This window comes from Equus asinus, chromosome 18 (assembly GCF_041296235.1).
Source record: "Equus asinus isolate D_3611 breed Donkey chromosome 18, EquAss-T2T_v2, whole genome shotgun sequence".
Classification (NCBI taxonomy): domain Eukaryota; kingdom Metazoa; phylum Chordata; class Mammalia; order Perissodactyla; family Equidae; genus Equus; species Equus asinus.
Window position 1 is genome coordinate 35,416,775 of NC_091807.1, and position 12,980 is coordinate 35,429,754.

A 12,980-nucleotide genomic window follows, 5' to 3' on the forward strand; every position below is an offset into this window, starting at 1 on the left:
TTGGCATTGGGGCTTCCCACATTTTCTCTTTCCTGGATTGGCCTCATGGGCTTCAGTGGGCTCTGCCTAAAGCACATTTTCACTAGAGAAGCACAAGCTGCTGGTTCTTCTTCTTTCCCTTTTGGTGGACGTGAATGGAAAGGATGGGTGACGTGTAGGGGCTGCCCTGGGAGCGAAGAATCTCACGGAAGAACACGTGATTTAGAGCATGGCCGGGAGGAGAGCGAGGCCTAGCTTGCTTACTCTCAGATGAGCAAGGCCCATGTGTCTGAGCCTCAGTTTCCTCATTAGACTCCTGGGCTGGGAGGGAGGGGAGCCCTCAGCACCAGGCCTTGCGTGGAGCATGAGCGCTCAGTAATTGTTCACTGCTGTTCATACACACCTTGCTGTGGTCACAGCGGGGAACGAAAGTCATTGTGAAGAAACTGGCTGGGGGCCTGGCCCTGTGGCCGAGTGGTTAAGTTTGTACACTCCACTTCCGTGACCTGGGGTTTTACTCGTTCGGATCCTGGGCGCGGACCTAGCACCGCTCATCAGGCCATGCTGAGGCGGCGTCCCACATAGAAGAACCAGAAGGACCTTCAACTAGGATATACAAGTATGCACTGGGGGGCGTTAGGGAGAAGAAGAACTAAAAAAAGGAGATTGGCAACAGATGTTAGCGCAGGTGCCAATCTTTAAAAAAGCACTGGCAGAGAGTCATGCCCTGGGCAAGCCCACCTCAAGCCTCCCTTTATAAAAGCTTCACATTCAGATAAGTAAAACCGTGTTCTTTGTTTCAGAACTGTGGGAGGCAGAGTGGTCCACAAAGATGTCCATGTCTTAATCCCAGGAACCCATGAATATGTTGTGTGATGTGGCAAAGGGGGCTTTTCAGATGTCATTAAGGGTTACACTTTAGAATGGATTGTCCAGGCAGGCCCAGTCTAATCGCATGAGCCCTTGAAAGCAGAGAACTTTCTCCAACTGGAAGCAGAGGAGAGCGACAGCAGATGGAGTCAGAGAGGTTCCAAGAACGAGAAGGATTCGCTGTGCCTTTCCCGTCTCTAAGATGCACAGACTGTGTGCAAGGACCAGAGAGAGGCCTCTTGGAGCTCAGGGAGGCCCCAGCTGACAGCCACAAGGAAACGGGGACCTCAGCCTTACAACCACGGGGAACTGGGTGCTGCAAATGGCCTGGAAGAGCTTGACAGGGAATTTTCCCCTGAGCCTCCCAGTGAGAGCCCAGCTGGTCGACATCTTGATTTCAGCCCTTGAGACCAGAGACAGAGAAACCAATGGAGCCGACCCAGCCTTCTGACCACAGACCTGTGAGATGATCACTGGTGGGCCCATCTCTCCCTCTGCTGATCTCTCAAAGGCCCCAGGGCATCAGTCAAGTCCAGCCTCTATGGCGCTCTGGGGCCCCGTTACCTTTGTCTCTTCACCAAGACCTCCCCTGCCGCCTTCTCCTCCAGCTCGATGGCCTTCTCTGTTTGTGGCGCTCACTGGGCATGCCCCTCTCCCAGGGCCCCTTCCCCGGAATGCTCTTATCTGGCATCACTTCTTCCTTCATCTCTTCAGGGACATTGTTCAAAAGTCACTTCTCAGTAAGACTCGCCAAGGCACCCCCACCACCCCTGCTTTATCTCTGGGTAATTTATCACATTTCGTTTTACCTATTTATTTTGTTGATTGTCTGGCTTTTCTATTAGACCAATTGTTCTCAGATGGCCCCAGGGGACAGTTGGCATTGTCTGGAGACATTTTTGATTGTCACGCACAACTGGGGATGTTATTAGCGCCTAGCGGGTCGAGGGCAAGGATGCTGCTAAACATCCTACAATGCACAGGACAGCACCCACCACAAGAATGACCCAGCCCCAAATGCCATCAGGGCCGAGGTTGAGAACCCCAGTCCTAAACTCTGAACTCGGTGAGCACTGCAATTTCCTTCCCGCGACTGTGTCCCAGTGCCTCGAACAGAGCCTGGCACATAGGAGGTGCTCCGTGCATACGTTTGACTGAGGGAACGTGGAGAGGATTGTTCTTTAGGACTCAGGAAGTGCTTGCCCATCCCTAATTGCTGGTCACTAGTCAACCAGCATTATCTCCTCCCTTCCCAAAGTCAGAAAACGAGGAACTGCTTCCAACTCTCCCGTTAATTCTTCCTTTCCGGGTCCACAGGGACATCTCGCCTCTGTGCTTGGGCTCCCACCGGGTCTCCATTCTCCTCCACCCACTTCCGTCTTCCCAACCAGGAATCCATGGAAGATGGTGGGATCCCATGGTCCCAGCTACAGGATGTGGAGCAAAGAAATGAAAGCAGGCCCTTCCTCTCCCTTCCAGAAAGAACCGCTCGCTCCGTTTCCTTCCTGGCTTACTGGCTTTCACAAACATTCAGGAATTCGGGAATGGAAGGAATCAGATGTAAGTCCGTCTGGAGATGGGAGACCAGCGCTACCGTGTTATTCTCTGGGGGTTCGGGATGACCAAGGCCAGCGCAGGCTGACTCATGAAAGCTGCTTTAACAAAATCAGTGATTGGAGCAGCTGTGGAGAACCTGCAAACAAATCTAGGCTCGGGGAAGCCTGCTGCGCTGAAAACCGCAGGAAGAAAGAGCAGAGATTTAAGCGATGGTTCTCAATAAGACTTTCTCCCGGAACCTAATGTTCCGGAAAAGTCTTCCTAATTAGTCATTAATTGGTCCATTATCAGCACCACGTGCCAAGGATTAAGTGGGTGATTCCCACCGTTTCTAGAGAGCAAGGTGCTGCATCTGATCCGCCAGGCAGGGCGCTCCTTTGCTCGTGTAACGGCTGCAGCCAGCTCCTGCCGGCTCTGCAGAAACAACACTGGTCCCCATCTTTGAAGCAGAGTCCTGAGCCCTTCCCCCACCACGCGGAGCAACATTTCTATCCTTCAGGCTGACTTTCATTTCCCGCTTGTTGGGTAGACAGTTTTTTGAGAATGGATTTTTCCTCCCAAAGAACGCTTTGTTGTGTAAGTCTCATTCTCCTGCTCAAGGCCTTCCTGTTTCCGACCTCTTGGTCATTCAAGGAGACGGCAGGTAATTTTAGCATCGCTAATGGGCTCTGCTAAAGAAGCTTATTTTAAATGACTATGATTCAGCTCTTAATCATAGCATTTTATTATACTGTCATTACCCGAAAAAAACACCCTAGACTTTATTCTCCATTCAAAAAAAATAAATAAGTCATCTTAAAGTTTGACCGTTCTATAGTGGTTAAAATTTTCTCTGCTACCCAGATGTTTTAGAGCCGAGGGAATGGTGGTACATGGAGAGAGAGAGAGATGGCTCTGGGAATCGGAAGTCTGGGGTCTGAAGCCCAGTTTTCCACCTTGGACATATTGGCTTCATCTGTAGCAGTGTCCTCACCCGCCCTTGATCTCCTGGGATCCAGCAGGTCTGGGGCAGCCATAGTTCTGCTTTTCCTTTTTATTGAAGGGTCTGGATATCCGTGCACCCCCTGCAGCATCTCCAGGGTGTTCTTGGGTCTGAGTTCCAGTTCTTTACCTTGTACCTATTGACTCTGTCTGTAGAGGTGTCCTCATCCACCCACTCTGGATCAACTGGGACCACAGGTAGGGGGCAGCCTGCCTCCGGGACAAGGAAAGGATGACTTCTCAGAAAGAGAAGAGAAGGGGAGCTGAGATGAGGGAGGGGCAATGAGCGGGTACATGGAGCTCTGCTGCAGGGCAGGGGCACAAGGAAGAGGCAGTACCTGACCAGTAGAGTCTCAGGTGGCGGACTAGAGACAGTGCACTGCCAAAGCCTCTGCATCTGGGTGTGTCCACCGGTGCAGGGAGGGCCAGAGAGTGGTGGAATGTGCTGAGGCTGGGGATTAGAGAGCGCCCAAGGCCCCTGTGGACTGGAAAAGATAAACCCTCCTCCTCTCTCTTCTCCTCACTGGCTTTACAGAAATAGAGACACTGAGGGCAGGGAGAGATGCTCGGCGCTGGCTCCATGCCTCTCTGCCTCCTCCTCCCGAGCTCAGCTGCTCCCTGGGAGAAGAGCAGGATGCGAGCATGACAGGACCGCGATGCAGATGCACGTGGCGTCAGATGATGCTGCAGGGTCAGCAAAAGACTCAGCTCATCAAACACTTGAGCCTGCCAGGAAGGGAGTATCTTGGGACTCTCCTGGACATGGTCCCTCACTCGCTTTTGTTTTTTTCCAGATCCTCTAACTTGGGTTGTCACTTACATAGGAGGAACTGCCCCATCATCCGCTGTGAGCCAGGTTTATGGCCAATGTTCTGCTTTTCCTTTTGATTGAAGGGTCTGGACAGCCGTGCACCCCTTTGCAGCATCTCTGGGGTGTTCTGCACGTGAGAGATGTTCCATGAATGTCAGCGATGTTCTCTTGAGCGACCAGGAGATTGTTCTTTCCAGATTGCAACAAAAGGTCCAACAGTCTGCAGGGAACACGTGGATGACAAAGGACGCCGGTCTAGGCGAGGCCACCCTCCTTCCTCGATGGCCACACCCTGGGCACCTTGCAGGGGGGCCACCAGGTGGCACGCACTATTCAGCCAGCCCTCCATTTTAGCCCAAAAATATTTAAACATTAAAAGTCTGAAAGTCAAAGAGCGGATTTACATGCTCTACCAGTTAGGATCAGGTTGGTGCCAGAGACACCAAATAACCGTGGGGTAAATGGCAAGATAGGGGCTTCCTTCTCCTGTAAAGTCTGGCGGAAGCAATCTGGCTTCACTCTGTCAAGCCCTAGGGCCTGGCTCCTTCTGTCCTTCCACTTGTCCACTCCCACTGTAAGGTCCTTATCTCATGGTCCATGATGGTGCCCCAACCATCACATCTGCGTTCCAAGCAGCAGGAAAGCTCCAGGCGTTACACAGGACTCCCTGGGCAGAACCAGTCACACATCTTCACCTTGTGGCGAGGGTTGCAGGGTCACAGAGTCCTTCTAGGCAGCCATGTGTCCAGCGAAAAATTCTATTCTTTGGAAAGAGATTTTGGGGAAACACAGCAAACTTGGTCTCAGGTATGATGCGGGCAAGTGGTGGTTCCGTTTCCAGAAAACAAAAACACCTCCCATTGTTGTTTCTCTGGACGTTTCCCCGAGTGGGTGCAGGCAGTGCAGGAGGAAGGTGAGAACCAGCGCAACAGCAGGTCCAGGTGGAGGCATAGCTGCTGGCGCCACATCTGAGCATCTCCCTCCACGGAGGCCAGTGCTTCTCCCCAAATCTCAGGCGAGGCTGAGACAGGTGATGGGCAGCCACACCTCTCTTCAGGGACCCACTGGATGCCTCCAGCCTGGCTCAACCAGACGGGTCTTCCTCCTGCCAGCCCCCCAGCACAAGCCCTGTGGGGCCTCTTCACCAGTCCCTCCACTCAACAAGGCCACTGCTGGCCCCTACCCTAATGCACAGTTTCCCATCAACACTAGGGGCTGGATACATCTTTGCTCTGGGGGGGTGTCCTGGGCATCGTGGGATATTTAGCACATCCCTCCACCTACTGGACGTCTGTGGCACCCTCAGCTGTGACAACCAAAAATGTCTCCAAATAGTGTCAAACATCCCTTAGGGGCAAAATCACACACATCCCTCCCCCATTGAGACCACTCCCCTAAACCCGGTACCAACCACTTCCACACCTGCAGCTGGAGCACCCACATTTCTGAGACCCAGAAAGGGAGGCAGGGGTGGGTCCTCCTCCATCTGCAGGCATGGGAGGTGTTTATTGAAAAAGGGGCATACGATTTTAAATGACGAGATGGGAAACTGAGAAGAAAGAGAAGCAGGATGAAACGAAAGAACGTCACCAGGGATGCAATCATTTGAAAGCCTGAAGCTAGAGGTGGCCCAGTCAGAGTGCTATGGAGGAATTGAAATGGAGTTTAGGGTAGGAAGTCACTCTTTGTCTGTAGGTCCAGGAGGTATTAGGGATCATTTTGCAACCATATGGAGAAAATCTGAGACTGAAGTTAAGCAGAGGCAGGTAGAGCTGAGAGATGCTAAGGGACAGCCCTGTTATCATCTGAGACCCTGGATCCAGCTGGACCTGAAGCTTCCTTTTTAAATTTTATTTATTTATTTTTTTGCTTAAGCCAATCTGAACTCAGTTTTTGTCACTTGTACCTGAAGAAGTCCTCATTGTTTCAACAAGTACTCAGGTAATATTAGTCTGCTCTATGAAGCCCTAGTATCTCTGGACCTAAATGGTCTTAATTTTATTTAATTTCTATTAATCAAGTAAAATGCTTTCCAATCCAATATTTGCATGTCCTCAGCATGAAAGTGAAGAGCAGAACCAAATGCAGGCCTTGTTTCTTTTTTGCTCCCCGTGTCCGCAGGGCATGGTTGTGTATCCTAGTTCTAAGTCCTTCTAGTTCTTCTACGTGAACCGCAGCCACAGCGTGGCAACTGACAGATGGGTGGTGTGGTTCCACCACCAGGAAGCAAACCCGGGCCACCAAAGCAATGAGTGCCAAACTTTAACCACTTGGCCATCAGGCCTGGCTCATGCAGACCTTCTTTCTAACTGGAATCTTAAGGTGTATTTTGGCTTCTGAAACAAAAAAGCTTTATTGATTTCAGCATGGAGAATGGGCTGGGGGTGCATCTTCATCACAGCATCTGTGCCCCGTGCTGGCTCTGAACCCCTCTGATTTTCTTTGCTTCAGAGAAAGTGTCTAGATTGTAAGATTCCTGAAGCTCTCGATGACATTTATGTTTTCAGCTCCTTCGCAAGACTTGACTCAAGGCCTGGGCTAGCATATGTGCTCAATAAGCAGTATTTATTGATTGAAAGAACAGAGGTAACAGGAATCAGATATGTGAGATTGTTCATTGATTTTAACAACACATTATTAATCACGATTACTCATTGAAAAACTTCCAAGGAGAAGGCATTGTCCTTATAAGTTTCACACACCACGGAATTATTTTTAAGCTACAGAATTATAGTATCACGTTTATAATGAAAATTTGCTGAATATGGAACAATTCAAGTCAGGGCAGAGAAAACTCAAAAAAGTGCAAATGATCAAAAGCTTAGAGATCACTGAAGAAAAAACTTCTAACTTGTAATCCAAATAACGGCAGCGATTTTCAATCAGCCAATTGTGTCCCAGAAACAGTGCGTGAGTCAGAAGATTATCATGCCGCAGATCTCAGGAACGTTTCTCTTAACCTCTGGTTTTCTTTTAAACACACAAGTACAATCTCAGAAATGTCACCCCAGAGTGTTTTCGCTTTTCTGTTCGTGTTAAAAAGTGGGATGTTTGGTGGAGACACAACTGCCCATTTCTGAGTCAGATAACAGCAGCAATGGATCAACAAAAACAAAAGGCTTGGTTAATGACAATCTTCATTCGGAGGAAAAGAATCTTCTAAGTACAGCAAGTTTCCATATGTTTACCCGAAAGTCAGCTAGACCCCACCTTGGAGTGTATCAAGATACAGACGGTTCGTTGTATACATTGGCATTGGTTTTTTGCAAAAAGCTTTTGTAAACATAGCCTATTAAAACTTAAATGCTACTTTTATCGTTTACTCAAGTAACATGCGAAAAGACTGGGACGCACTTGTCAAGGAAGCAGTCATTTTATGATGGCTCAGGGACGGGGTGACGCCTTGTGCAGTGTGCCCTGACGTCTCGGTTTATGAGACAGACTACATTGCTAGCGTGTTATCTACACACGCTGGAAAGGGTCCTTTAAAGACTATCCAGAAATATCAACTCGTTAAATCTCTCTCTGTAAGTCTGTGTGCATATGTTTTTCAATTCCCTGGGTCTTGTTTGTTTAAGAAAAACCCAACTGAGTGTCTTGAGGTCCAAAAGTTGGGTTGCAGCTCTCAATACCGGGTGAAATGGGAACTTTGATGAGCACTGAAACTTCGACCCAGTGCAACTCCTAAAAATCTTATTCGATCCTAAGAATCTCAGGTGGCAGACGGAGACTCAACAGATTGTCATGGAGCGAGTCTGATGGGCTCGGGGCTGCGCTAGGTTCAGCATCTATTGCTAAATTCAGCTCAGTTGTAAGAGATGGTTATTTTTGTCTCCTTTGTACCATGAGGACGTCTGGAGTGTTGCCTGGGAATGGAGTCAGGAGACTGACCTTCAGGCCTTTGAACTATCTTTGCTAGCAGGGTGACAATCACCTGAGGATCATGTGACAATGCGGATTCTGATTCAGCTTGGGGGTGGAGGGCTGGGCTGAGATTGTCATTTCCAACAAGCCCACAGGCAAAACTGATCTGCTGGTGCTGGGCCCGCACTTTGAGAGAAAAATCATGTCTGTCCCTACCCTTCCACCTTCAGACCTCAGCTCTCCACCTGCCTTCCCCGGGGGGCCTTCGCTGACCGATTGCAGCCCCTCTGGTCCTCTTTCCTCTCATTTCCACAATTTTATAGTAATCTAACCCTTACCCCACCTGGCGTGCAAGGTAGTCCCACACAGTAAGTTGTTTCCTGGTATCTTGCCAACCCACGTTGACTGTAAGATCTTGGAGAGCAGGAGCTCAATGAATGAATCTTTGTGACAGATTCAGCCTGGGCTGGAAGCCTGCAGGGCTAGCCTGGTGACATCCGGTCTGTGGGCAGTGTCCACTCTGGGCCAACACAGCCTGCGATGTCATGGTTGCTGTAAGTGGATATTGTTACTGTGCACCTCGTCAATCAACATCACCAACGGGCAGCCACTCTTGTTTCTGGAACTCTCTAAACAGTGCTTTGTATCATCTGCTGGAAATGGCCAGGGCAGCCGAGTCCCTGTGAATATGCAGAGACAACAAGCCTTGTCAACCCCTGCTAGAAACCCCCAAGACCCTGCTTTTCCCACCACACTTGAATTAATAGACATGAACAGTCTTGCAGAAGAATCAGCAAGGCAGCCACCAGTTCTGCTGTGGCAGCGTCCTTGTGTCTGCCGTCTGCACGTGCCTCACGTCGGCCCGGTCCGGGAGGGGCACCAGGCTCTCGACCTCTTCACCTGCCGAGCAAGCCCTGTCATGGAAGGACCAGGTGCCCGCAGCTGCTGTGTACACAAGGCTCCAATAAGAGAGCACCTGTGTGTATCCAGTTTCCTACCAGCACCAGCTCACCCACAGGGCATGGAGGGAAGGAACTGCTAAGCCACTCATTGAGTAAATAGTCATTGTTTATCCTCATGCTAAAAAAACACCCCTCTGCAGGAACAAGAGGAAGTATGGGAAGGCGGAGAGGGGAGGGGGGGCTGCGGACAGTCCCGGGTTTGGAGCCTGCTTCTCCGCTGGTGTGGACAAGGGACTCTCTTAGCCTCAGTGTCCCTCTCTGTGAATGGGTGACAATCAAACCACACTGTTATAAAAGTAATTTGTTTACCCAAAGGTGGAAGCACCCCAAGTGTCCATGGACGATGAATGCTTGAATCATCCAAGCGCAATGTGGTCTATACATACAGTGGAATTGTAACTAAAAAAATCTAAAATAAGAAAAATAATAAAAAGGAAGAAAGTGCTGACATATGGATGAACCTTGAGGACAGTGTGCTGAGTGAAATAAGCCAGACACAAAAGGACAAATATTGTGTGTCCACTTCTATGAGGTCCCTAGAGTGGTCAAATTCATAGAGACGGAAAGTAGAAGGGTGGGTGCCAGGGCTGCGTGACGAGGATGGGGAGTCAGCGTTTCATGGGGACAGAGTTTCAGTTTTGCAAAATGAAGAGTTCTGAGATGCGTGATGGTGATGCTTGCACAAAAATGTGAATGGACCTAATGCCGCTGGAACTGTGCTCTTAAAAAGAGTTAAGATGATAAATTTCATGTTATGTGCATTTTACCGTAATAAAATAAGAACAATAATGTGTTTACCCTAACTCACATTTTCCTAGAAGTTCTGTCGTGTGCCTGGGCTGAGCCTCACCAAGGTAGATGAGACCTCTCAGCTCAAATCAGCAACTTGAGACCTAACATTTGTTAATTATCCTGCAGTGAAACACCAAGACACAGTGGAGACACATGGGCATCCACGTGCATCGAATTAAATTTTTTATTTAATTCAACTCAAGATACATTTGTTGCCTAAAAACAGGGTTGGCATCCTTCGGGAATGTAACCTGGGCAGCAGCACAGGGCTCCACGGCCAGAACGGGCCCACTCTTGGTTTAACACTCTGTGGTTGTCATCTTGAAATTCTTTAAAATATTAGTAGTCTTTAAAAATGGAGCCCCCATTTTCCTTTTGCTCTGGGTCCTGCAAAGCAAGATCCTGATCTCAGCCCAGAGAAGACAGAGCTGAAAGATGAGGCACCCACCCTTGGGGAGGTCACAGTCTGCAAGATGCTGAGAGCAAGGCAAGGTCAGCCTGGCTGGGACCTTTTAGTCCACCAACAGCGAGTGACATGTAAATCAGGAAGCTAGGCATGGAGTTGCCTGCAGAGGAGGGGAGAGAAGCCCTGGCCATGGAATCATCCTGAACAAGCTCATGATTGCTAATAAGTAACAAATACAATATTAATTATACAATACTAATAATAGATAACAAACACAAGGAATAATGACACAAAATCATGGATGCATGTTGAGCTGTAGAACAGGGTCATCTGTACACAGAGCCAGGATCTAAGAAGCTGAGGATCCCAGAGTCCTGAGCTCCAGGATGACCTGTGCTAACGTACTTACCAGCATTCATTGGACACCCACCAGGTGAAGCATTGTGTCCGCCAGCCCCTGCAGCTTCCAAGCTAAAGAAGGCGTGGTGGGGATGACAACCAGAAACAGCCGCCATTCACTGAAGGCTTCCTTCATGCCAGCCACTGTGCCCAGTGCTCTATGTAAATCATTGTGATTAGCTCCCACCATGGCTCCATGAGCCAGCTATTAATTGACCCATTTCACAGATAAGGAAAGGGAGGATCAGAGAAGCTAAGGAACTTTCCCAAGGTAATGTAGCCAGTCAGCGGACAATCGAACATGAACTTGGCTTTGAAGTCTGTAACTTTGTCGTTCACTATAATACGCTCCTCGGTGAACCACGCAATTGCCACTTTACGACATTATTGATTTCCTGGGGCAGCACCTGATGGAGGGCGGACTGAGCCAGGCCATCAGCCCTGTAGGAGGTCAGCGAACCCACAGATAAATCCAGCTCATTCCCCATTCAGTAAATCCCGGTGCTGGGAAAACAGCTCTCCTAAGGAGAGAAATGAGAAGAAAAAGGCACAAACGGGTGGAAACTCTGTCAGAACAATACACTGCGGGCATGTTGAATAAAAGCATTTGCCTTTTTCCCTCAGTCCAAGCCGGATTGCTTAATGGGTCAGGTGGCCAGTTTATTAGAAGCACCTTTTAAAAAGGTGAGCGTGGACAGCTGCATTCCAGATAATGAAACTAAGCAGGGCTGTTTAAGCCACCCTTGAGATAACGCCGCTTTTCTCAGGAATAAATCTGGGGGCAGGGTAAACTGAAATGTGTAATCTCAGATAATAGGTAATAACCATTCTGTTTGGGAGCTTCTAAATGAAGGCTCTGCACCTGGTCGCTAGGTGGCTGTGGTGTTGGCACTGAGCCTACAAATGGCTTTGCGCACAGCCATCTCTGGTTTCCCCCAGTAAAATACCACGCTCCACTTCGCCACCAGCTTCTTCCTCTTTCTTGGTGGAAATCTACCGCCTCCTTCCCCGGGTGCATGGAAAATTTCACGGTCAGTGCCACTCCCAGGGCCAGAAAAGCACACATCCTACGGCGATTTCTAATGATCCAGCCTTTCATCATTAGAAAAAGGCTGTGGGCAAAAAGGGAGGAAGAATCAAGAGGCCACGCAGGTGATGACTCATTTCAGATAGAAATGACAAAGCCATTTCTGAACAGACAGGTTGACATGGCACCCGGCTCTTCATTCATTCATGCAGGCGTGCATTTCCCCATTCAACAAATATCACCCAGTGCTCACCAAGCACCGGGCTCTGTTAGGTGTTGGAAGCAGCAGCAACACACGAAGGAAAACCACAAGACTGGTCTTTCCTGGGAGCTTCCACTCAATAAGGGACAGAGAGGGAATGTTAGGAAAACCATACCACGTGATGATAAATTATGGGGGTTGGGGAGTAAGGCCGCCACAAGAAGGTGCAGATGGAGCCCTGAGGTTATCCAGGGAGAGGGGTCCCTCGGAGGAGAATGTTGCCTGATGATGATCTGGGTGCGGAATGATGGAGCTGAGGACGCAGCGGAGGCGGGGAGCGGAGTCTAGCTGTGTGTTGATGGGGATGTGGTTGATAGACCATAGAGATTCCTCCAGATTGTGCATACCTCTTCCTCCCCCCATGAATGGACCTTCCCGACCCCGACAGTCTCACCAGGAAGTCTCACTGGGACAGCCCGTGGGTGGGAGAGTTCCCCATCTGTGTCTGTGGCTGGTGCTGACAGCCGCCTGGAGCCGCGGCAATTGTCTTTCCCAGCAGCCCCAGGATTAGGTCATGATCTCTGTTTACGAACAGGAAAGAACATTTGGGTGGAGGATTCAAATAGCTGGAAAGGGGAGCCGTGGGTCACACGTTTGCCTCGTGTGGCCATGCCAGTGCGCACCTGTCCCGAGCCTGCTGACCAAGCGAGAAGGCCACTCCCCCTCGCTTCCAGGCAGAAGAGCAAGGCGTGGAGGAATCGCATCTTGTAACCTGATTCTTGTTTGCTCTAAAGACGCTCTGTATTGTAGATCAGGATTAGAAGTGAGTAAATGATACGTTTCAAGGTCTTCGGGAGTTTATTGTGCAGGGTTTATCAGAACAAAACAGAAAGCAAAACAGTTCCACGTAGAGAAAAGGTTTGCTTCCTCATCCTCAGTCTTCGAGGTGGGCGCGTCTTTCTTTTAAAGAAGCAACGTACTGATCGTACTGATCGCCTGAGGTGAAGGAGCAATTGCGCTCAGACCTCAGATGCAAAGCTTCCCAAAGTAAACATCCTTGCAGGTGCTGCTGGACTCAACCTGGGTTCACCTGGGTTTGCACTGCAACCTGCAACCATTTGGCAATTAAA